This window comes from Lonchura striata, chromosome 26 (genome assembly GCF_046129695.1).
Source record: "Lonchura striata isolate bLonStr1 chromosome 26, bLonStr1.mat, whole genome shotgun sequence".
Taxonomy (NCBI): domain Eukaryota; kingdom Metazoa; phylum Chordata; class Aves; order Passeriformes; family Estrildidae; genus Lonchura; species Lonchura striata.
The window spans coordinates 6380535-6404597 of NC_134628.1; the positions used below are offsets into that span (position 1 = coordinate 6380535).

General features: G+C 53.5%; 1 protein-coding gene across 4 annotated transcripts in view; it reads right to left on the bottom strand.

Annotated features, from left to right (window-relative positions):
• HIVEP3 (HIVEP zinc finger 3) overlaps positions 1–24063 on the bottom strand; it is a 292362-nt gene that overhangs the window by 126915 nt on the left and 141384 nt on the right. The window contains exon 3 of one of the 4 annotated variants that reach the window (XM_021528381.3): positions 4796–4888. The exons of the other annotated variants lie outside the window; for them this stretch is intronic. The gene's annotated coding sequence lies outside the window, so the exon portion shown is untranslated. The remainder of the gene's footprint in view (positions 1–4795; positions 4889–24063) is intronic. 4 annotated transcript variants of the gene reach the window in all.

Below are 24063 nucleotides of genomic sequence, written 5' to 3' on the forward strand. Positions count from 1 at the left end.
GAATTTATTCAGTAAATAAGCAAATATTTCTATATTTATATAGATATGAATTTATTCAATAAATATACAAATATTTCTATATAATATATATATATTTATTCAGTAAATATACAAATATTTATAAATAATAGATGGAAATTTCTTCTGCTTGTCCCCAGAAAGGGAACAAACCCCAAAACCCTTGACTAAAGGGAACACAGGAAACCCGTGGGCAGCCATTTGAAGAGTCAGCAATGGCTCATGGAAAGCTCTGAGGCACATCCCTGCCAGTGCCAAACCCTCAGCTCTGTCCCGGGCTCCCTCTGCATCCCTTGGGATGCCCCAGGGAATGGGGAGATCCCTCCTATCCCACCCTTTTCCCTGGGAATCTCCCATTGCTTGAGGCAGGAAGAACCAGGCACCAATCCAGGGCTCAGGGGGTTCTTCCTGAACACCTTGAAAGCTCCTAAAACCCCTCAGATCTTCTCAATTTCCAATGCCTCCCAGCCGAAATGAGAACCCCTGCATCACCTGCAGCAGGTGGATCCCACAGCTGAGGTCCTGCAACCCCTGAGGCAGAAATCTCTTCCCGATTCCCCTGAAAAGTGACAAGGAACAGTCACAGAGCTGCTGCCTGTGTGGCTCTGAGCCTTTGGGGAGAAAAGGTTCAGACCCTTCGGAACCCTCCACTGAGCAAGGCAAAGTTGGGCTTCAGCCCTGGAGGGATTTGAGGGAATCACTGAAATCCCTTCAGCCCAAGCTTGCTGGGAAAAGGGCCAGGCTCGATTTTATGGGATTCTCCCGGGGTTTTCCCTCTGAACTGCAGCACCAAGTGAGGGCTCAGCAAAGCCCTGAATGTCTGGGTGCATCGAATGTGGGAGAGCCCCAAATCCCAGGTCTGAACTCAGCTGGATCCTCCTGATTTTTGGCAAAACTCTGCCTAAAATCTGCAGGATTACTGGAGAATGAGCAAAGTAACTGAAACCCCAAAGGCTGATAACACTTTAGCAAGCAGGTGACCCTCCAAAGTCCAGGAAAGGAATGATGGTTGAGCTGAATGACAATTTAGGATCTGGAGACTGAGGAGCTGCTGAAGCTGAAAACCTCATTAGCACAAGGAAGGGTTTAATGAGGTTCCCCCCAATGCTGAAGATGCTCTCCTCTGATTTTGGGCCCAAAACACTCCTAAAAAGCACCTGGGATGGAGCCTGGCTTCAAGGCAGTGAGCAGCAAGCAGCCCTGGCGTACAGCAAGTCCATTTTGGGAAGGTAGGAAAACCTGATCTCATGTTTTCCCCTCATTTATCCCAGCTCAAAAGTTGCCAAGCACTTCCCAGAAGGAAGGAAAGCGTCCCCAAACTGCAATTTTTCCGTCCAGCTGGAAACAAACAACAACAATAAAAAAAAAAAATGGTTACAAAAATACCAGCGAGGTCTTGAATGGGTTGGTTCCTGTTCCTCTGCGGGAAGAGCCTGCTCAGGTTTCCACTGTAAACACGCAGGGATGGCTGCGCCCATCCCAGCCGGCTCTGCGGGGCTCATCCCTCACCTGCTGCACCTGCGGGCCCTGCTCACCGCCTCTGAAAGCTCCAAAAAGTGAGAAATGGACCAAAAACCAGCACTGCAGGGGCTTCCGACAGCCCAGGCAGGAGAGGCTGGGCTTCGCCCGGGGCTTTGCAGAGAAAATTAGGCAGCGTGGAGACCGAAGATGATTTATGGCCACATCCTCTCTCCCCAAATGTTTTCTGAGTGCCTGAACCCCCCCAGCCCCCTCGGCACGGACGCACAAAGCGCCCTTTGATGCTCGTTAGGAGCTTCACCTTCTGCAGGCTCGTAATTAGAGCCGGGCAGGATGAAAATCTCCTTTATTTGTCATTCCTGCCCCGACTGCAGGGAGCAGGATCGCAGCTGAGTGCCCTGGGAAAGCCCAATTTCTGGAATTCCAGCCAGGGCACAGCGGGAGCACAAATAACCTCCGTCCTCTTGCAAGGTGGTCTCAGCTCAGCGAGGAACGGCCCCGGATTAACGAGCCAGAGGTGGGAAGGGAGAGCTCAGCAAATGGAACAGGCAGGGTGGAAAACAGAATAAACATTTCCCTGCATCCCAAGCAGCCCCGCAGATCCCAGCAGAGCCATAAAATCCCCTAACAAGCAGCCTTTCTAAAGGCACGGACAATGAATGGTGCTGAATGTATATTGGAAATAAATCGCTCTCCTTCCCAGAGGGTAATTTTCCTTTTTTCCCTCCGTTTGACCCTCCCCTTGCCAAGAAACCCGAGGCTTTGAGGCGCTCTAGAGGCTGCTGAGGCGCTTTCGGTGTTCAACACGTGCGGCCAGAAGTTCTGACAGCGGAGCCGGAGGCAGCGGGAGCCCCGGCGGGCGGGGGGCCGCGGGAAGGCGGCGGAAAATCAACTTTGCTGAGGCAGGAGCAGCCGGGCACGGCGCTGGGACCGTGCCAGGGACGCGCGGGGAGATCCCAGGAGCCCCTCACGAGCGGGCTGCCACCCAATCCCCGGGATGGCCGCGGTGATTTCCCCCCAGGACACGCTTCCCTCTGCCTCGGCTTCCCGGGAAAGCTCCCAGGGCAGCGCCGCCCCGGCCCCGCGGCCCGGGGGAGGTTTCTCAACAGCGCTTCTGTTGTTCTCTTCAGGATAAATGTTATTTTCGGGAGCGCCGCTGCCGGGACTCACCCGCGGCTCCCCGGAGTGGTTCCCCACATCCGATCACGCTGCCCCGAACACTGAGCCATTCTCCTGGCCCGTGTTTTCCGAGAGAGAACTCCAAACATTTGGGATTTCGCTGCCCCCCAGCCCAGCCCGGCTGGGAACTGCCTGGCCAGCAGAACCAGAACTCTGCGCTCCTCGCCTCTCCCGCACCTGGGGCAGGCTCCGGGCAGGGCAGGGGGCACAGGAACCCTCCGAGAACCTCGTTCCGTGCTCAAAGCGGGGGAAGGAGCGGCACCACGCTCCTGGCATGGAGGAGGGCCAGCGCAGGCAAGGGAGAAGCGCCCGCGGTGGAGGAGGATGAAAATGGTCACTCACGGGGAGCGAACCCCCTTCCTTCGGGCTGCAGGAACTTCCCCAGGCTCCTCGGAGGATTTCTGGGGGGCTGCACCACACTTGTGCCCCAGAGGTCACAGCCCCAGCCCTGCTGCAGCATTTTGCTGCCAACACGCTCATTAATTAATCACCCAGTAACTCCTGCAAGTTGTTTTTTTGTTTTGGTTTGGTTTGGTTTTCTTTTCTCTGATGCACAGTCACACAGGCCCTCTACAGATTTTGGGCTTCTGCAGAGAAACCTTCACCAGCCGCAGGGCAAAGGCTGGGGGCAGAAATCCTGGGAACGGGTCAGAACAGCACAACTCAACCCCCCTGTCCCGCCCCAGGTCTCTGCACCCTCCCCTGGAGGGATGAAAGAAATCCTATTTCCAGCACCCCTGCAGCTAAGAAGGGCACGGCAGAAGGGGGTGAGGACAATGTGACGTTTTGGAGCCTTCTGACACCCGTGAGCCGAGTGAGAATCGCAGCATCCCACCGACCCCAGCTGCTCTGGCTGAGGAAACGCGCTCTGCTGCCGCCGGGAACATTTTCCCACAAGAATCCACAGGACAAGTCCCCGAAGCACCGGGACTGTGAGGAAAACACGAGTCCCCACAAGCACAAACACCTTCCTGGAGGGTCAGTGACGCCAAATAAATCGGGAGAGGTGGGAGCCGGGACAGAGGGGCCTGCAGGACGGCCAGCCAGCCAAGGTAAAACCTGGCTCCGTGCCCTGCCAGGAACAATCCTCCGGCGCCGGGGAAACTCAGAGCCTGGGAGCTGCAGGTGATCCCCGGGCGGCGGAGCAGGGCTCGGATTGTATTGCTCACACCATAAATCACCGTGTCAGCTGCCCCGGCCGCTTCCACACGCCAGCCTGGGACCGGCTGGAAGTGCCAGCCCCCCTCAGCACGGCCGGGGAGCTCGGGAACGAGAAGGGGAAAAGCAAACCACGCACAACGCCTTTTTCCGGAATAACAATGCCCGCATTTGCATAGAGCAGCTCAGCCCGGGAGGCACCGAGCGCACCTCTGGGCGCATCAAAGGCGTTATTAATTTCCATCGAGGAGAATTAAGGAGCTTAACTCGTTAGCGCTCATTTACTCAGCCTTAATGCATTTTTAAAGCTGCCTCATTTTCTGCTGATGAGCAGGTGCTAATCAAGGAACGCTTAAAAGGGATAAAACTCCCCGCGGGTCAAGCTCGGGGACAGCAGGTCCAGCCGCGGCTTGGGGACATCCAGCATCCTGCTTGGCAGGAGCTGCTGCAGGGGTTTCGCTGGCACAGCTCCTGTCGCATCACGTGTGGCCCCAGAACAACCCCTCGGCTCCCCGCTCGCTTTCCTGTGCGAGTGATAAGGAGGAAATCCGTCCCAGACAGGCAGACAGCTCAGCTCAGCCCCAGCGCCCGGCTCCTCATTAGGGCCGGCCGCCAATTAAGCGCCCGAGCTTTGTGGCGGTGCCAGCGCAGCCCCCGGAGGTGCTGGCGGCCGCTCAAGAGCCGCAACCTCCTCGGGGTGTCCAACAACGCGCTGCGCCCAGCAGGCACAAAAAACTAAAATCACCGACACCCAGCTGCTGGCTGCCCACTGCGGTGACCTCGGCGGCGGGCGCCCTTGTGGCACGGGTGCCGCCGCAGCCCTGCCGTGCCGTGCCGTGCCCTGCCGTGCCCTGCCGTGCCCTGCCGGCGCTGGGCACGGCGCACACGCGATGCACGAGCAGCACAGCCGCGCTCCGCGGGCGCGCACACGCACACGCGCGGGGCGACGCGCCCGCGTTACCTGCACTCGCCCCCCGCGCGGCAGCCGCGGCTCTCCCATGGCTCTGCCGGCGCCAGGCTGGACCCCGCGGCTCCAGGGGGATCTTCTGCCGCGCTGCAATAGAAAAGGTTGGTTTAAAGCTCCTTATTTGGGCAGTGATGTCAAGGGAAGTCGCTCGGGCAGCGCCTCCCCCTTTTTCCATTCACTCCACATTGTTTCCTGTTGTCAAGCGGCGGCTGCGGCTCCGCGCGCGGCCGCGGGATCCTCCGGGAATGGGATCCTCCGGGAATGGGATCCTCCGGGCACAGGGATCCTCCGGGCACAGGGATCCTCTGGGAATGGGATCCTCCGGGCACAGGGAGCCTCTGGGAATGGGATCCTCTGGGAATGGGATCCTCCGGGCACAGGGATCCTCTGGGAATGGGATCCTCCGGGCACAGGGATCCTCTGGGAATGGGATCCTCCGGGCACAGGGATCCTCCGGGAATGGGATCCTCTGGGAATGGGATCCTCCGGGCACAGGGAGCCTCTGGGAATGGGATCCTCCGGGCACAGGGATCCTCTGGGAATGGGATCCTCCGGGCACAGGGATCCTCCGGGAATGGGATCCTCTGGGAATGGGATCCTCCGGGCACAGGGAGCCTCTGGGAATGGGATCCTCCGGGCACAGGGATCCTCTGGGAATGGGATCCTCTGGGAATGGGATCCTCCGGGCACAGGGAGCCTCTGGGAATGGGATCCTCCGGGCACAGGGATCCTCTGAACACAGAGATCCTCCAGCTGCAGGGTCCTCTAGACATGGGATCCTCTGGGCATGGGGATCCTCCAGTCCTGGGGATTATCCAGTTCTGGGGATCCTCCAGTCCTGGGGATTATCCAGTTCTGGGGATCCTTCAGCCTCGGGAATCCTCCAGTTCTGGGAGTGCTTCAGTTCTGGTTGTCCTCCATCAGCGGGATCCTCGGGCCATGGGGCCCCTGCAGCTGTGGGATCCTCGAGCCCCGGGAATCCTCCATCCCCAGGGATGCTCCGGCCGCTGCCCGGTGCCGCTGCCCCGCCCGGGGCCGAGCTGGGCGGGCCGGCCACGGGAGCGGCTCCGAGCTGCCCCCCGCTCTGCACAGCCCTTCCCATCGCCCGAGCCGTGATTCCCACCCCTCCTCGCCTGCAGGGGCCGGGGGAGCCGGGGGGTCCCGGCGGCCGAGGCAGCGCTGCGGGCCGGGCGGTGAGCGCGGCTCTCCCGCCGCCTTCCTCCCCCACATCCTCCTCCTCCTCGTCCCTCCCCATCTGCCCCGGCTCCCGGCGCTGCCGCACCGGCAGCACATGGCGAGGGAGCCCCTCCGCTCCCCTCCCGGCATCCGGAGCCCTTCCCGAGGGATGCGGCGGGGCAGCCCCGCCCGGGGCACCGGGAACCTCTCCCGGAGCATCCCCGCGGCTGCGGGAGGGACGGCGGCGACAGCGGGGACAGCCGGCGACAGCGGGGACACTGCGGACAGGCAGGGACAGAGGGACAGCCAGAGACAGTGGGAAAAACAGGGACAACCGGGACACTGGGGACAGCCGGGACAACCCGGTCCCGCCAGGGTTTCCAGCGCAGGGAACTCCGGGTTCCTCAGCCCTGTCCACGGAGCTGCCCACCACCGGCTGATGGATCCCTACAACACATCCCAGGCTTTCATTTGAATGCTTGGATTGTTTCTGGGTTTGGAGTTTGGGGGGTTTTTGATATTTATTGCTTTCTGCTTGGGTAGTTACCGCTTTTTTCCTTGGATTTTTGGTGTTCAAAGTGCATCCCCAGGAGAGCTGGAGAGGGACTGGGGACAAGGCCTGGAGGGATAGGACACAGGGATTGGCCTTTAAACTGATGAAGAATGGATTTAGATGGAATATTGAGGAGGAATTCCTCTCTGTGAGGGTGGCGGGCTGGAATTCCCAGAGCAGCTGTGGCTGCCCTGGATCCCTGGCAGTGCCCAAGGCCAGGCTGGACACTGGGGCTGGAGCACCTGGGACACTGGGAGGGGTCCCTGCCATGGCAGGGGTGGCACTGGGCGGGATTTCAGGTCCCTCCCAAACCATTCCAGGATTCTGGGAAGCCAAAACCCTTGGGATAAAAACGGGAGACAAAGGGATTCCCTGGCAATTCCCACTGAGGATCTCAGCTCTGGGCAGCCCCAGCTGAGCTCTGAGGACGGAGCCAGACGCCCCTGGGTGCTCCAGGCAGCTGGGAAAGGGGCAGCCTGGGTTTTTTTTAGGAGAAAGCAGAAGCAGGGCCCTGCAGCCTGGGCTGTGTTTACATTTAAATGACATCTGCTTACTCAGCACAACGCTTCTGTTCCACTGTCTGTGGTCAGTAAAGTCCTGCTGGACGTGGGGAAATCGAGAGCTCCGGGCAGGATTGTTTTGCTCAGCCCCTCAGGAGGTGTTTGATAGGTGCCTGCTGCTCTCTGGGGTGCAGCTGCTCAAATATTCCCTGGTGAAAGCAGCTGCACCCCAGAGCTGGCACATCCAGCTCCCCTTTTACTGCTACACCAAAAGTGTCCGAAAAGAGAAAAAAATCATCACCCCCATCCCACTGGGTCTGCTCCCATCTGACTCCAGCTCCAAAAAAGTCAGGGTTAAGTCAAAAAAAGCTGATGTGAATTCTGTGATGGAAAGAATGACAGCGAATGAGGAAGTTACAGATGTGCTTTTGGGGGCGAACACCCCCAGAGCTGTCCCTTTGCTCCGCAATGTTGCTTTGCAGGAGAATGAATGAATCTATTAAAACACCAGCCTGGCTTGTCTCCAACCATCCCCAGAGCCAACAGCCCCAAAACTGCCCCCCCAAAACACTCCTGGTGCTAAACGCAAGGAAATTCCCCATAACACATTTCCTACAAGCTCGTTATTTCCTCAACAGCCCCGTTTCACACCCAATTTCAGCTGCTCTCCTTCCGGCCAGAAAGGAGAATCCGAGCCTGGGATAAAGAGGTTTTATTTGTTTCATTTCACTCTCCTGCTGCTCCTCCCTCTCTGGTTGGTTGGTTTGGATTATTTCTGTGTTTGGAGTCTGGGGAGTTTTGATATTTATTGCTTTATGCTCGGGTAGATCTCGTGATTTTTGGTGTTCAAAGTGGGGCTCCAGGAGAGCTGGAGAGGGACTGGGGACAAGGCCTGGTGTGGGAATCCAGGGAATCCCTCTGGCAGGTCTGGGACCCTGGCAGGGGTCAGGAACCCCCCTGGACAGAGCCCCCACAGACACTGGCTGTGATCTCTGTCCATGCAAAAGAGTTTTCAATCTTACAGGATGAATTACAAGCTCTGAGTGTTTGATATAAGTAATAATTAAATGTGGCATGGGTGCAAAAGTAAAATTTTAGGTTTCTAGATTAGGGGTCCAAAGGGGACAAGATGGAGGAAATTGGGTGTGCCTTGTCCTTTTTCTCCTTCTTCATGCCCTCCATGTCTCACTGTGGTGTTGGCATTTTTCTGTTGGTTCAGGCTGGGGACACACTGTCCAACGTAGGTGACAGATATTGGCACGTTCTTGTAAATGCAGCCCAGGGAGTTTCTGGTATTTAATGTTTGTCACATCCCACTGAGGGCAGAGCCCCACACGCTGCCCTGCAGGACAGAGCTGGGCAGGGCAGCAGAACATGTGAGAGATCAACAGAATAAACAACCTGGAAACCAGCACAGACCAATTCTGGCTTCTGCTTTGGCAGCGGGGCTGACAGACACTTTCTACAGTCTTGGGATCATTTAAATACCACAGACAGCCTGGAGGGACAGGACCCAGGGAATGGCTCCCACTGCCAGAGGGCTGGGCTGGATGGGAGATTGGGAATTGGGAATTTTTCCCTTAAACCTCTCCTGATAAAGCCAGATTTGGGGCTGTTTCCTCCTCTAGGGACCTTTCCCATGGGAGCCGCTCCCGGCGCTGGGATCAGGCCACACCTGGAGCTCTGCACTGCCCAGCTCTGCTGAGACAGGACTAGCCCAGCCCAGGTTGCACCAGGAGAGGTTTAATTTGGATATCAGGGAAAATTGATTCCCTGAAAGTTTTGGAATGCAGTGCCCGGGCAGCGTGGAGTCACCTGGAAGTGCTCAGGAAATGTCTGGATGTGGCACTTGGGGACAGGGGTTAGCAGTGAGCCTGGCAGCGCTGGGTTAGTGCTTGAATTTGATCTTTTTGGAGATATTTTCCAACCTGAATGACTCCAGGAGCAGCCCAAGGTTTGTCACTTGGAGGCCACAAAACCTGGACCGAGCAGGAGGCCTCTGCAATAGGAGGGACTGGGAGGGAGAAGAAACCCAGATCCCTCATCAGACTGGACTCAGATATTTGGGTGGACGTGGAATCAGTGAAATACAGCTCCAGAGCACAGAGAGAACCACAAGGAGCCCAAATCAGAAGCAGGAGCAGCCACCAAAGAAATCTCGCCTTCACTCCGTGTCCCCAGGGCGGTGACACCTCAGGGCTGTGTGAGAGCCCCAGTGCCCTCAGCAGCTCCCCAGGCCGGGATTTTAGCAGCCCAGGCACACAGATCAGCTCCTCCTGACACATCCACGCTCTTCCTTCCTTTTTTTACTTTGTTTTTTTGTCAGATGGAGAGGAGCTGAGAATGGGCTGGGAGGTGTTCTTGTGAAAACCTCACCCAGGGAGAGGCTGCAGCACCTCTGCTCCATCAGCTGCTTCTGCTGGGAAGACACAGTCCCAGGAATTCACAGAACTCACAAAACCATGGAATGTGTGAGCTGGAAGAACCTTATAGTCCATGCAGTGCCACCCCAGGGACATCCCACTGTCCCAGGAGCTCCCAGTGTCCAGCCTGGCCCTGGGCACTGCCAGGGATCCAGGGGCAGCCACAGCTGCTCTGGGAATGCCATCCCAGCCCTGCCCACCCTGCCAGGGAACAATTCCCAATTCCCAATCTCCCACCCAGCCCTGCCCTCTGGCAGTGGGAGCCATTCCCTGGGTCCTGTCCCTCCATCCTTGTCCCCAGTCCCTCTCCAGCTCTCCTGGAGCCCCTCCAGGCCCTGCAGGGGCTCTGAGCTCTCCCTGGAGCTTCTCCTCTCCAGGGAGCACCCCCAGCTCTCCCAGCCCTCCCAGTCCCACAGGATTTGTGCATCCCCAGATGTTTTCCCCGCATGGGAAGCCTCTGCCCCAGGAAGCTGAAGTGACGCCTCGAGGGCTGCGCAGGAAATCCGTGGGAGAACTGAGAGGAAACTTCCCAGTTCCCAGAGTGGATTCCCAGATCTTTGCTGGGAACCTCCATTCCCACCAGGTCACCCCAAGAGCAGCTCTGCAGCTATGCGGATGGAGAAGCTGGAAGTCCTGGCAGAATTTTCCGGCTCTATAAATGGATTTTAGGAGGAGAGGAACGGGCTGGGAGCAGCTGGAAGCACGCAGGGTGCTCCAAGGAGCTGCTGTGCAGCAGAAAGGGTGGAAAAATGAGTAAAACTCAAAACAAAACCCCACCAGGAGAGGTGGGGACAGTTTGACAGAGGCCTTTTCAGGCACTGGGTAATTTTTGCACAGCCTGGGCCAAGCTGAGGTGAGGGATGGGGAGGAAAAGGCTGAGCTGGGGCTGGGGAGGGAGATGTGGTTGTTTAACCCCCCTGCACCTCAGCACAGCCCCTTTCCTGGCTAAAGAGTTTCTAACAAAGGATTTCCACAAAAGTCAGCGTGGCCTGAGCTTCACCCCATGTTTTCCTGCCCCTGCAGCAGGAGCAGGAGTCTCCGGGGAACCTGGGCCTTCATTTTCCAATTTAAGCAAAACCACAATTTTCTGCCCAAGAGAAGCCACCAGCACCAGGCAAACACCTTTGTGTGGATTGTCCTGAAAGGCCGTTTGTGCTGCTTGAGGGAAAATTACCTAAAAAACACCTTTCAGGGTGTTGAGGCACAGAGATCAACCCCAGGGCATTGAGGGTGTCATGGGCAGGGTGAAGGACCCTGGGGAAAAATAAATCTTAAAAAACCTACAGCGTTTTTTTAACCCAAAATCTTCAGTGTGCTTGTGTCTAGCTGTGTGTGAAGCACTTTAACACAACGTTTGCACTCTGCTGTGAATTTTGCTACTTTTTATTATTCCTTTCTACAAGGATTGAGAAGGACAGGAGCCAGGGAATGGCTCCCACTGCCAGAGGGCAGGGCTGGATGGGAGATTGGGAATTGGGAATTGTTCCCTGGGAGGGTGGGCAGGGGCTGGGCTGGAATTCCCAGAGCAGCTGTGGCTGCCCCTGGATCCCTGGCAGTGCCCAAGGCCAGGCTGGACACTGGGGCTGGAGCTCCTGGGACAGTGGGAGGGGTCCCTGGGCTGGGATGAGATCCCCTCCCACCCAAACCACTCTGGGATTCAGATTCCTGAATCAAGGATGAGAACCAGGACCAAAAACCATTGCACCAAAGGGATAAAGGAAAGGAAATAATGATTTCCTGGATGGTTCCAGGTCCCCCCAGTGCTGTTCCCCACTGGAAAATGCAGGGGGTTTGTACCTGGCAGGGCTTGTGGAGAGGTTTGGGCTCTCCCAGGTGCCCAGAGCAGCTGTGGCTGCCCCTGGATCCCTGGCAGTGCCCAAGGCCAGGCTGGACACTGGGAGCTCCTGGGACGGTGGGAGGGGTCCCTGGGGTGACACTGGATGGGATTGAAGTTCCTTCCAACCCAAATCATCCCATGGAGATTTTTTCATGGCGAATCCCAAGAGCCCAAGTCAGAGCATTCCCACTCCTGGCTGAAGAGGGGACAGGGAATGTTCTTTCCATGTCACCCCTCCCCTTGGGAAATCTGGAGCAGCAGAAGCCTGTGAAGCCACCACATTTCAGATATATTTAACAACCTTTTCCAACCCGAGCTGTCAATCTCGGAATGGGAAATGAGAACCTTCAGGAATTTCAGGCACTGACATCCCCTGAGCTCCCCCTGCTCCTGGAAATCCCTCCCGGCACCTTTCCTGAGCTGGGTTCATTTGGAATAATCCGGGGCCAGAAACCAAAGCCCCTTTTCAGCCATCCATCAGCAATTAGGCAAAAAAAGAGTAATGAATACCCCTAATTAAGGGCAGTGCTCATTCGCCCACCCAGGACCCTCCATCCCTCAGACAGCGCAGGATTTCTGCATCCCGCTTTCCACATCTGCAAAATTCCTTAACTCCAAAGGTCCCCGTGCTCGTTAAACATCCCAAAACCACCAGGGAGAGTCTCCAATGATCCCAAAAAATCCCTGCAAAGTTGGGTTCATATCCCAAACTCCCATTAAAGACACATGTCCTGGGAAGTGGCAGGCACGAGGAATCATTATGCTAATTTTAGCCAGAGCATCTGCTCGATGTTAAATCTGAAACTCCGTCTCGGGGAAATTATTTAATGTTTTTGGTTTTTCTTTTTTCCCCTTCAGAATTGACATTTGTCAAACAATATGTTGGGAGCTGTGGCTGCAGCCAAGTCTGAGTAATCCCAGCGGGCGAGCCTGGAGAATTCGGGAGTGGAGAGCCAGGCTGGCTGTGCCCCCTGGCTCAGGGCTGTTCCTGCCAGCTCCTGCCAGGGGACAGAGTCACCCAGGTCATGCCAGGGCCAGCCAGGTCCTGCCAGGACCAGCCAGGTCCTTCCAGGGCTGGCCAGGTCCTGCCAGGGTCACCCAGGTCCTGCCAGGGTCACCCCAGGGACACCCAAGTCCCACCAGGGTCACCCAGATCCTGCCAGGGTCACCCAGATCCTGCCAGGGTCACCCCAGGGACACCCAAGTCCCACCAGGGTCACCCAGATCCTGCCAGGGTCACCCAGATCCTGCCAGGGTCACCCCAGGGACACCCAAGTCCCACCAGGGTCACCCAGATCCTGCCAGGGTCACCCGGGTCCTGCCAGGGTCACTCACCTCCTGCTTGGGTCACCCAGGTCCTTCCAGGGACATCCACTCCAGCCAGGAACACCCGGATCCTGCTGGAGTCACCCAGGTCCTGTCAGGGACACCCAGTCCTGCCAGGATCACCCAGGTCCTCTCAGGGACACCCAGGTTGTGCCAGCATCACCCAGGTCCTGCCAGGGTCAGCCCAGGGTCACCCAGGTCCTTTCAGAGTCACCCAGGTCCTGCCAGGGTCACCCAGGTCCTGCCAGGGTCACCCAGGTCCTGCCAGGGTCACCCCACCCAGCCAGGGTCACCCAGGTCCCCGCCTGCCTCCCGGGATGCCCAGCATGGAACAGGCTCAGCTGGAACACTGGGAATTCACCTGTGGGGACCAAACGGCCTCAAGAGATGTTTTTTCCCTGCTGGAGTCAGCTCTTACAGGACCTTAAGCAGCATAAAATCCAATTATTAGTGGGTTTATAGTCCTGAGCAGCTTCCCAGACCCCATCCAGCTTGGGAAATCCCAGGGAACAGAAGAGAACACCTGAGGGCTCTCAGCTTGGTTCTCTCTGTGCCAGGGAAGGGACACAGACACCTTCCAGTGCATCCCTTCCCTTCCCTTCCCTTCCCTTCCCTTCCCTTCCCTTCCCTTCCCTTCCCTTCCCTTCCCTTCCCTTCCCTTCCCTTCCCTTCCCTTCCCTTCCCTTCCCTTCCCTTCCCTTCCCTTCCCTTCCCTTCCCTTCCCTTCCCTTCCCTTCCCTTCCCTTCCCTTCCCTTCCCTTTCCCCATTTTTCCTCTCCCCTCTCCTCACACCAGGATTTTTCCATTGCCCCAGCTGAACTGACAGCTCAGTTTATTATTTTTATATATTTTTAAATATTTTGAATATTCCCCTCTGGCCACCCAGACCACTGGGCTGACTCCCCCAGTCTCATCCATGTGGACACAGATAAACAGGAAAGTTTTCCCAACAATTTGCCCATTCATTCCCACGGAGTGACTCCCAGCTGGAATTTGGCTCTGGAGTCTTTGAAATCGGGCACTTCGTGGTGCACAAGACCCAGGAAGGAAGAAAATACCAAATGACACGGGAAGTGTTGGATAAATCAGCATAAATCACAGTATTCATCCCAAAATTCAGCCTGAGTGGGGATGGGATGGGCGAGCACAAGGCCTGGATGGGGCTGGGAATTCCAGCTCTTCGTTCTTGAAGGGTCAAAACGTTGATGGATTCCCTGAAACCACCTCCAAACTCCCTAAATATGCAAAAAGAAAACCCAAAACTGCCTGAAATAAGTGTAAATCTGCATGAAATCACCCAGTACTGCCTAAAACCACCCCAAAACTGCCTCAAAACACTAAAAACATCATAAACTGCTTCAAAACACCCTCAAACTGCCTAAAACCACCCCAAAACTGCCTTAAAACACTAAAAACACCCTAAAACTACCTCAAAACACCCTCAAACTGCCTTAAAACACCCTAAAACATCCATAAAACAGCCTAAAGCCCCTTCAAAACAGCCCAGCTTGAAACTGCCTTAAAAACACCCTGAAACTGCCTCAAAACCCCCCAAAATTGCCTCAAAAAGTCTAGAACTGCCTCAAAATGCCCTAAAACTGCCTCAAAACACCCTGAAACTGCTTTTAAACAACCTAAAGACACCGAAAAAAACCCCTAAAACTTCCTCAAAACGCCCTAAAACTGCCTCAAAACACCCTGAAACTGCCTTGAAACACCCTTAAATTGCCTCAAAACATGCTAAAATTACCAAAAACACCAGAAAAGGGGGGAAACACATCATTCAGGCAACAAGCTTAATTGTATAGCTGAATCATTTACGGGTTTGTTTGTTTTTTTTTTTATTTACAAAGTGAGGATTTCAGGTCTTTGATGTGTCAGAAAACGCACCCAGCAGGACCCTCTGGATCTGTGGGGTTTATTTCAGGGTGGGAAGGTGCAGCCACTGGGTGATTATGGGATAAAACCAGTTCCTGCAGCAAGCTGGGCCTAAGCAAACCATGCTGGCTCGGAAATACTTGGCACAAAGTCCAAAATTCAGTCAAAGCTTTAAAATAAACTAAAAAAAAAATAGAATTATTGACCATGGAGGTGGTGCTGGGAGTGGGTTGGACTTGACCTTGGAGGGCTTTTCCAACCTCAAGGACTGGAAATTCCAAACTGGAGGAGATGGTTTGACTTGATCTTGGAGAGCTTTTCCAGCCTTAAAATTGGAATTTCAACCTGGAGGAGATGGTTTGACTTGATCTTGGAGAGCTTTTCCAGCCTTTTAAGGATTTCCAGGGTTAACCTTTTCCAACCTTAAATATTGGAAATATTCCAACCAGAAGGAGGAAATGGTTGGACTTGACCTTGGATGGAGAAGATGGTTGACTTGACCTTGAAAGGCTTTTCCAACCTTTAAGCTGGAAATTCCAACCTGAAGAAGATGGTTGGACTTGGAAATCTTGGAGAGCTTTTCCTGCCTTAAAATTGGAAATTCCAGCCTGGAGAAGATGGTTGGACTTGACCTTGGAGAGCTTTTCCAGCCTTTAAGTCTGGAAATTCCAACCTGGAGGAGATGGCTGGACTTGACCTTAGAAAGCTTTTCCAACCTTAAAGACTGGAAGTTCCAACCAGAAGAAGGAAATGGCTGGACTTGACCTTGGAGGGCTTTTCCAGCCTCAAAGATTGGAAATTCCAACCTGGAGGAGATGGTTAGACTTGATTTCAGAGAGCTTTTCCAGTCTGGAGGAGGAAATAGTCGGACTTAACCTTGGAGGGCTTTTCCAGCCTCAAGGACTGGAAATTCCAGTCTGGAGGAAATGGTTGGACTTGATCTTGGAGGGCTTTTCCAGCCTCGAGGACTGGAAATTCCAGCCTGGAGGAGCAGATGGTTGGACTTGACCTTGGAGGGCTTTTCCAATTTTTAAGCCTGGATATTCCAACCTGAAGGGAATGGTTGGACTTGGTCTCAGAGGGTTTTTCCAAGCAGAATGATTGGAAATTCCAGCTTTAAGGATTTGGAAGGATTCTGAGAAGGGGGAAGTGACAGGGCAGGGACAGCAGAGCGTGGCACCAGCTCCCATCCCTCACCCGCCCCTGGCTCTCCAAACTCCAGGAACCCTCGGAGCCTCCCGGAATTCCTCCTCCCTGCTTGGAATCTCCCCGGCTGCCCCATGGCACAAAGGAATCCTTTGAGATCCTGGCCGAAGAGGGGCTGGGGGGTCTCAAGCCCTGCACACCTTCTCCCAGCCTGCTGTTCTTGGCAGCCCAGGCTGAGTTATTCCTAAGGAAAACATCCCAGAGCCTGTCCGCGCTTCCCGGCTGGAGCCGATCCCACCCGCGCTCCTCCAGCGGGAATTCCTTCACGGCTCCCTGTGTGCAGGAAGCGCTGCAGTGGATTCACCTCAGTGCAGGATCCTCATCTCAGGAGGGTGAATCACGGCCCAGAACGGGGATTTTTCACCAAGGGGAGACGGGGTGAATTCCCAGCTGGAGAGGGAGGAGACGGATCCCAGCCCTGCGTTTCCAACAGGATGTGAGGGCGTCATTTCACACCCCGGAAAGCGTCACCTGGCCACCCTCACCTCCAGAAATGTCACCTGGCCACCCTCACTGGGTTTATTAATTAATTAATTAATTAATTAATTAATTATAAATAAATAGAAAGAAAGAAATAAGTATATATATATATGTGTATGTATATATATATGTGTATGTATTTATATGTGTATGCATATATATGTATATATGTGTATATATGTATACATACATACATGTATATACATGTGTATATATGTATACATACATACATACATGTATATACATGTGTGTATATACACACACACACACACACACACATATATATATATATATATATATATATATATATATATATATATATATATATATATAATATATATGCACAACTCTGGTTGTGCACCATTCGCTAATGAACGCCACAGCAAAAAAAACCAAAAAAAACCCAAAAAAATCCCAAACATTTTAGACAAGGAAACAAATCAAAAATCCTTTCCAAGCACGATGTGATAACTTAGAGATTTAGGAAATGGAGGCTTCAGGCGACACACACAAAAATAAATTCAAAATTACAATAATTCAGAGAGAGGGGGTCTGCATTTGCCATTTCAGGGGAGGTTCCTGCCTCCCTCAGCAGACACCTGGCTGTTCAAAGCAGGACACTTGGCCACCCCTCCAGGAGATCCCAACCCAAAACCTCCTCCCCAAAGCTGGATTGTGCCACCAGCCCCGAAGTTCTGAGCTTCCTCCCCTGACTCTGCTCAGATGTTTCAAAGACTTGCTTGGGTTTTTTTTTCCTTATATATATAATTATTTCTCACTTTCAGCTCAGCACAGAAAACTCCTCAGGTTTTCCTTCAGAGGCTGAAATGTCTGTAATTACAGGCTGCAGTCAGGCTGCTGGAGCTCCCTGCCCTGCCAGCAGAGCAGGTCAATTATGAGCTCTGAACCCACATTACCAGGAGGGAAAGCCGGGTTGAATTCTGCTCAATTAGTGCTGGAACTGTCTTGGAAGAGAAAGGTGAATGGAGCTAATGGAGCTCTGCAGAGACCTCCCCATCAGCGCTGCACAGGCTGGAATTTAATTGCTGGGATGGCAGCAATTAATGATGTTTTGGCACCCAGACCCCTTCCAGCCTGCAGGGTGACGTTCCTGAGGTTCCTCTCGTGTCCCTTCTCACCTCCAGCTCAGGGGCTCCATGTCAGAGCCATGGGGAGGCTGCCGGGGCACAGAGGGGACTTCTAGGATGTTCTTCCCCCCTCTCCAGGGCTGAGGCTCAGGAGAGAGTGTGGAATTACAGAGGGACCGAGTATGGAATTATGGAAGGGCTCGTTGGACTGCTGCTATTCCCAGAATGAAGATCATTCCTCAGGTGCCCTCAGGTGGCTTTCAAACATCCCAGAAACCTGGAACCCCCTGAGCCAGGGGTTTTTTAGGAATCCTTTACCATTGCTTCCCTTCTGAGCATGGATTTTTGGAAGCAGCAAAAGCACCAAGGGGGAGATTTGAAAGAGATTTAAAATTTCCTTTTCTCCAGCTGGTGAAGGTGCCAATCTCACCCAGAGGACACGTGGCTGTGAGGCCAGAGCCAGGCAGTCCCAAGTGTCCAGCTCGGGGTATTCAGTGATTCCACAGCTCCAGGAGAGGGATCAGGGGGAATTTCCCTGTTCGGGTTTGTCCCCCAGGATGGCAGAACCCAGCAGGAGTAGCAGCACAGCCTGGGACAGAGGAGGCTCCAGGGAGAGCTCAGAGCCCCTGCAGGGCCTGGAGGGGCTCCAGGAGAGCTGGAGAGGGACTGGGGACAAGGATGGAGGGACAGGACCCAGGGAATGGCTCCCACTGCCAGAGGGCAGGGCTGGGTGGGAGATTGGGAATTGGGAATTGTTCCCTGGCAGGGTGGGCAGGGGCTGGGCTGGAATTCCCAGAGCAGCTGTGGCTGCCCCTGGATCCCTGGCAGTGCCCAAGGCCAGGCTGGACACTGGGAGCTCCTGGGACAGTGGGAGGGGTCCCTGGGCTGGGATGAGATCCCCTCCCACCCAAACCACTCTGGGATTCAGATTCCTGAATCAAGGAGAGAACCAGGATCAAAAACCATTGCACCAGAGGGATAAAGGAAAGGAAATAATGATTTCCTGGATGGTTCCAGGTGCCCCCAGTGCTGTTCCCCACTGGAAAATGCAGGGGGGTTTGTACCTGGCAGGGCTTGTGGAGAGGTTTGGGCTCTCCCAGGTGCCCAGAGCAGCTGTGGCTGCCCCTGGATCCCTGGCAGTGCCAGGGCCAGGCTGGACACTGGGGCTGGAGCTCCTGGGACAGTGGGAGGGGTCCCTGCCAGGGCAGGGGTGGGATGGGGGGGATTTAGGATCCACCCAACCCCTCCTGTGAATCTCTGGCTCCCTGACCATGGGCTGGCACCACAGGAGCCACAACCAGGTCACGGCACCTCCCGAGTGCCACAGAGAGAGAGAAAAGCAACCCAGGAGCAAAGCTGTGCCTGCCCACCCAGTGCCACCACAGGCTCACCCCATTTTCCTTCCCCGTGCATTTCCTGGGCTCACCCAGCCCAGAGCAGGGATCTGATGCTCTGAGGTTGCTGCAGACAGTTTTATTGCCTGCTCCTCCTCCAGCTTAGGGCTGGCAGGAGCAGCCCCAGCCCCAGGCTGGGCTGTTTGCAGGCAAAACCCGATTCAAAAACACCCCCGGGGCTGCAGGATTTGACACCTTTTGGAGTTTCTTTTATGGTGACCTGAAATGGCCCAGAAGTGCCTCAGCTGAGCCGGGGTTTATCGGAGCAGCTCCTTAATCCCCCCTCCCCTGGACCTCGGCTCTGCCAACACCTCCCTGGGCTGGGCACAGCCCTTCAGGACAGGTGCGAATCAGAGTGGAATCACCAGCAGAAAAGAAAAATGCAAAAAAGAAAAAATCAGCCTTGCCAGGCAAGGCAGGGTTCAGCTTGCACATGCAGGGCTGTTCCTGAAGCAGCCTGGCTGTTTTATCCCTCTCCCAGAACACAGCCGTGTCTCGTTTTATTAATAAAAGACGTGGCTGTCTCTTTTTTTTTGAGAACGTTATTAAAATCCACGGCGAGATTTTCATTGGCAACGAATTCCAGGGCTTAATTATGCACTGTGTTAACAGGCTGGGTGTTTTTACATGTCTGAGAGAGGCCACGTGCTCCCACACTCTCTGAGAAGATTAAATAACCAGACAAACGTATCCTTTACACCTTTTTACAGGTTTGATGGAATTTTGGTAGAGTGGACACCATGAGGATCTTCATATCCCTGGAGTTGGAGCCTCTCTGGGCTACCCAACTCCTGGGGTTTGGAATGTGGTGATTTTTAACGATTTGATGATTTTAAGGGATTGTTAACCAGTGGGAGGTTGGAGTGAGATGTTTTTTAAGGTCCCTGTGACCCAAACCATCCTGTGATTCCATAACTCATCAATATCTGGAGATAAGGAAATGCACTGATTTATAGAAGTCCTCCACGTCCATCTCAATAAATGCCAAGATTTGTTGTTCTCCACTCATCCCAGCAATGCTTCCTGCAGAGTTTCCCAGGGAAAAACTGATTTTCTGCACTGTTGGTCCAGACAAACCCTTCCCTGCAGCTGCAGGGCCAGCCCAGCCAGCAGGTGACAAATGTCCAGAGGCCACTGTCCCACCAGAGGCTCCCAGCCACATTTCCCCGGGGTGTGAGCAGGGTTCACACCTGGGCAGGGGCTCTGCCCTCCCAGAGACCCCCAGGACAGGTTTTGTGTCTCTGTTGTTCAGCCTCACCCCTGAGTTGTGACACCCAAACTTTCTCATCAAGCTGGGGCTGCCCCTGGATCCCAGCAGAGCCCAAGGCCAGGCTGGAGCACCTGGGACGGTGGGAGGTGTCCCTGCCATGGCAGGGTGGCACTGCATGGATTTTAGGGTCCTTCCCAACCCAAATCATTCCAGGATTTCCCATCCCACGACACAACACACAGATCCAACCCTGATGAATCACAGAACCACAGAATGAATTTGGTTGGAAAAGAGCTCCGAGATCATCAAATCTGTGCCCGATCTTGTACCCAGCCCAGAGCTCTGAGTGCCACATCCAGGAATTCCTTGGACACCTCCAGGGATGGGCACTCCAAACCCCCCTGGGCAGCCCCTGGCAAGCCCTGACCCCCCTTTCCATGGGGAAATTTTCCCCCAATATCCAAGAATGGGATTTTAAGAACTTCCAGGGCTCCTTTTCTGTTGTTGGGGTGAGGGGTTTGGAGCTGGGGGGAACAGGAAATGTTCCCTGCCAGACGGGGCTGGGCAGGGACACCTCTGCTGCTGGGGCTGGATTGATGGATATTCCCTTCTGGGAAAAGCCTTTGGGATTCTGGAGCTCAGCATCCCAGAAATGAGGTGGGAAAAGAGCTCCAAGGACATCGAGTCCCAGCTGATCCAACCTTGTCCCCAGCCCGGAGCTCCGAGTGCCACATCCAGGAATTCCTTGGGCACCTCCAGGGATGGGGACTCCAACCCTCCCTGGGCAGTTCCAAGGCCTGACCCCCTTTCCATGGGGAAATTCCTGCTGCTGCCACCCTGAGCCTGCCCTGGCCCAGCCTGAGGCCGTTCCCTCTCCTCCTGTCCCTGTTCCTGGAGCAGAGCCCGACCCCCCGGCTGTCCCCTCCTGGAACCATGGCATCATGAAACCATGAAATCATGGAACCATGGAATCACAGAACCATGAAATCATGGAATCTTGGAACCATGGAGTCATGGAGTCAGGGAACCATGGAACCATGGAATCATGGAACCATGGAACCATGGAATCACTGGGCTGGGATGAACATCCGAGATCTTTGAGTCCAGCACCACCACCATGGTCACCACTGAGCCACGACCTCACGTGCCACATCCATGGGTTTTTTGAAGAGTTCAGGGATGGTGATTCCACCATCTAAGGCTGGATCACCCTTTCCATGAAAGAATTTTCACTAAAATCCAACCTAAACTTCTTCTGTTGCAGCCTGAGGCCGTTCCCTCTCCTCCTGTCCCTGTTCCTGGAGCAGAGCCCGACCCCCCGGCTGTCCCCTCCTGGCAGGAGCTGTGCAGAGCCACAAGGTCCCCCTGAGCCTCCTTTGCTCCAGGCTGAGCCCCTTCCCAGCCCCCTCAGGGATTCTCCAGCCCCTTCCCAGCTCCCTCAGGGATTCTCCAGCCCCTTCCCAGCTCCCTCAGCCTCTCCTGGGGCTCCAGCCCCTTCCCAGCTCCGTTCCCTGCCCTGGACTCACCCCAGCCCCTCCAGGTCCTTCCATGAAGATTCAATTTCCCACAGATTTCAGATTCTCTCTGCACATCTCTGACTCCACAGGAGCCTCCTGGTTTCAATATTCCCAACACAGAGCGTGGATTTTTATTTTCTGTACCCAGAACTAACCTGAAAATGAACCTGCCCCACCTGACTGCTGGAAAATGCTGTTTATTCAACTCCATAATTTTGCTTCTGTGGTATAATGATAATGATGATAATAATAAAAAGAGAAGAAACAAGAAAACAACCAGGAAAAATTAAGGCCATTTTGTTTATCTTCATCAACATGAAATGGCAAATGAGCCTGTTAAAACTCTGGAGTTTAAAAGTTGCACCATCTTCCAGGATTAAATCAGAGCTGGTCACATGGGTTTGAATAAAAAAAAAAAAATCAGAAATCTGCCTGGCTCCTTGGCTGGGAGAAGCTGATTTTTGTTCCTATAAACAACAGCAGCATGGAGAATAAACAAATAATATTCTAATTGCTTCTACGGCTGCAGAACAGAGCACAAGGCTGGATTACAACTGAAAACAACAACAAGTTCTGGAGATAAATCTTGGTAAAAGTAAAATGTTTCAAGAGCTGAGTGCTCCCCTGTTACTAATGTTGGCATCACATCCTTTTCCTGATTTTTCCCTCATTTTCCCTGGGCGATGCCCAGGAGGTGTTGGTTTAACACCTCGAGGCAAACCCACCCCCTTAAATTTCTCTTAACAAAGTGCCTCAAATTTCCTCAGAACGCCCCACTGCTCACAGGGAATTTTAACAGCTCTGCTGCCCCTTTTCTTCGAGACTCAAATTCTGAAATTCCTTGTGCCATTCCTGGGCCTCCACGAGCCTAAATTCCCCCAGTCTTTGTTTGCGCATCTGGGGCTGGGTTCGAAATCCCTGGATTTGAAGCCTTTATGGAATATCAAACAATTGGAGTTTGGAATTTGATGATTTTTAAAGTTTCCCAAACATCTTTGGGCTATCAAACCATTGGAGATTGGAATTTGATGATTTTTAAGGTTTTCCAAACGTCTCTGGAATATCAAACCCCTGGGGTCTGCAATTTGATGATTTTTAAAGTTTTCCAAACCTCTCTGAGCTATCAAGCTCCTGGGGTTTGGAATTTGGTGATTTTTAAGGTTTACCAAACCTTTCTGGAATATCAAACCTCTGGGGTTTGGAATTTGATGATATTTAAAGTTTTCCAAAACTCTCTGGGCTATCATATCATTGGAGTTTGGAATTTGATGATTTTTAAAGTTTTCCAAAACTCTCTGAGCTATCAAACCCCTGGGGTTTGGAATTTGGTGTTCTTTAAGGATTTCCAGCCAGTGGGAGGTTGGAATGAGATGATTTTTAATCACAAACCAACCTGTTATTCTATAACTCATCAATATATGCAGATAAGGAAACATTTCCCTTCAAACCTGATCATCTGGGGATACTCCTCTGCACATTTTAATTTTTTTTTTTTTTCTAAAATTCTCAAAGAATAATAGAGCCCTTGACCAAACCATGGGCAGACAGAGAATTGCCTTGTCCACGTGCACCTGGAAACACTTTGCAGAGCAGCCTGGAAAAAATTCCAAGAGAGGAACAACATATCCCAAAACACAAAGTATTCCTGAGCAGGCTGTGGAGAAAGGGCTGTTGTTGGTTTTCCCAACGGATTTTCCCAATCCATGCCAGTGTGTTTAAGGGATTGTGGATGAAAGACAATAAAATATGAGTATAAAACATTTGGAAAAGCAGCTTCCCCTTCCCCACTGGATCTGCTTGGGGATCTTTTGGGATTGCTTTTGTTCTTTTGGGATCTGGTTCTTATGGAGCACAACAACACTTCCCAAAGGAAGAAATGCTCCAGCCTGAACGCCCAGTTTTGGAAACTGGAAGGTGGAAATATCCCAGTGGCAGCTTAGGAAATCCTGGAGGATTTTGAGCTGAAATCCTTCCCTGTGAGGGGCTGGAATTCCCAGAGCAGTTGTGGCTGCCCCTGGATTCCTGGGAATGCCCAGGGCCAGGCTGGAGCAGCCTGGGACAGCCCCTGCCCATGGAATGGGATGGGATTTAAGGCCCCTTCCAAGCCAAACCTGATTCCATGCACGAGTTTGGCCATAGAATTACACCCAAAATCCCAACCAAACCCCTGTTCCCTTCCCCGATGGAGCTCCCCAGGAAAACAGGGATCTGATCCTGGCTGGGTTAGACGTGGAGGCCCTTCCCTGGCTCGGGGCCAGGGACGCTGGGGCTGCAAATGCCAATGGATATTTTGGGATTACTCCGTGGAACTGCTAAGCCAAGCTGCCATAATATATATCCCTGGTTTAATTCTGAAGTCAGGGGTTCCCAGCTGAAAGCAGAGCCTTTCTGTTCCTAAAAGCTGGAATTTGGGAATGCCCACCAGGAGGTCCAGGCTGGACACTCAGCCAGAAGGATTTCACACAGGATCTGCTCAGCTCTGAAGAACAAATTCTTTCAGAATTTTTCAGAATTAATGCTCATTTCAACTCAAAATCCCCTGGGACAGCTTTGCTTCCCAAGCAGCTCAGTGAGGCACAGAGGAGCATCTCGGGAGAAATTCTAAAAATAACCCCTCTGGTTGCCACAGCAAAGAACCCAAACATGCCCAAAAATATTTCAGTGCAAACAGAAC